We start from the raw sequence: 1,083 nt of genomic DNA, 5'->3' as shown, positions 1-1,083 counted from the left end.
TTGTGACTAAGGTTTGGTGGAAGATTTTAATTCAGAACTTTTGTACTACAGAGACAGAGGCAGTTTCAGGCGAGTTGGTATCAAAAAAGTTAAAAGCAGTAAGTATTAAAACAAGGTTAAAGTCTGGTCATATAGTGACCAATGGTTTCATATCCAAGAAACCTACAACCTTGCGGATAGCTTATCAGACTATATACAAAGATGAGTTTCTCTTCACCTTACAGAGGCAGAGAAACGCCAAGACAAAAAATGCCTGACAACAGAGAAAAAAAGTTATTGAGAACGGGTTATCTCCCCTGGACCAAAGGATAAATAGAAGCTAGGATGTATTTCCTTAAGGTCTCTTATTAGCATAAACAACAAAGAGGGAGACCTGATTTTCTAGTAGGCAGTGCTTGAAATAAACTCATTTTGAGAAAATTTCCCTATGATTATTTAATGCACCAGGCTTAGCACAGTTTTTAAGAATTTTGATTTGCTCTGCAGATTTTGAAGTCCTCAGTGGAAATATAACTGCCCAACTTATATTGCTGAATTTCATCTGCCTGCTTGCCCTCCTGTTCAAGTCTCAAACCCGCCATATCTGAGCCCTTATTGATGTATTTACATACATATGGAATAATTTTAATAGAATTGCATGACTCATGTATATATATGTTATATATATATATATATATATATATATGTGTGTATATATATATTGCAGCAATGAGTTGGAGGGCACGATCCAGCTGTTGTCAATTTCCATCCCTTGACCATTAACTTTAGGGTGATCATAGGAAAATGAATGGGTTATTTCCCTCAGCTAGGAAAATGAATGGGTTATTTCCCTTGAACGTTAAAGGAAATATATTGGATATAAACGTGGACCCCTTCTAGGTTCCTAGCCATCCAATTATAGATATTTACTAAACTTCAATGAGCCTAGTAACAAACTGGATGTTACTTAGACATTTTTGTAAAGTTTCACAAAAATTCGTTAACAGTTGTAGGCAGCAACTTGACACAAACATTCAAACAGACAACTTGCGTTTATATATATATATAAGTATATATATATATATATATATAAATATATATATA

This window comes from Octopus bimaculoides, chromosome 23, assembly GCF_001194135.2.
Source record: "Octopus bimaculoides isolate UCB-OBI-ISO-001 chromosome 23, ASM119413v2, whole genome shotgun sequence".
NCBI classification, from domain to species: Eukaryota; Metazoa; Mollusca; class Cephalopoda; order Octopoda; family Octopodidae; genus Octopus; species Octopus bimaculoides.
This window is presented reverse-complemented; position numbering follows the sequence as displayed.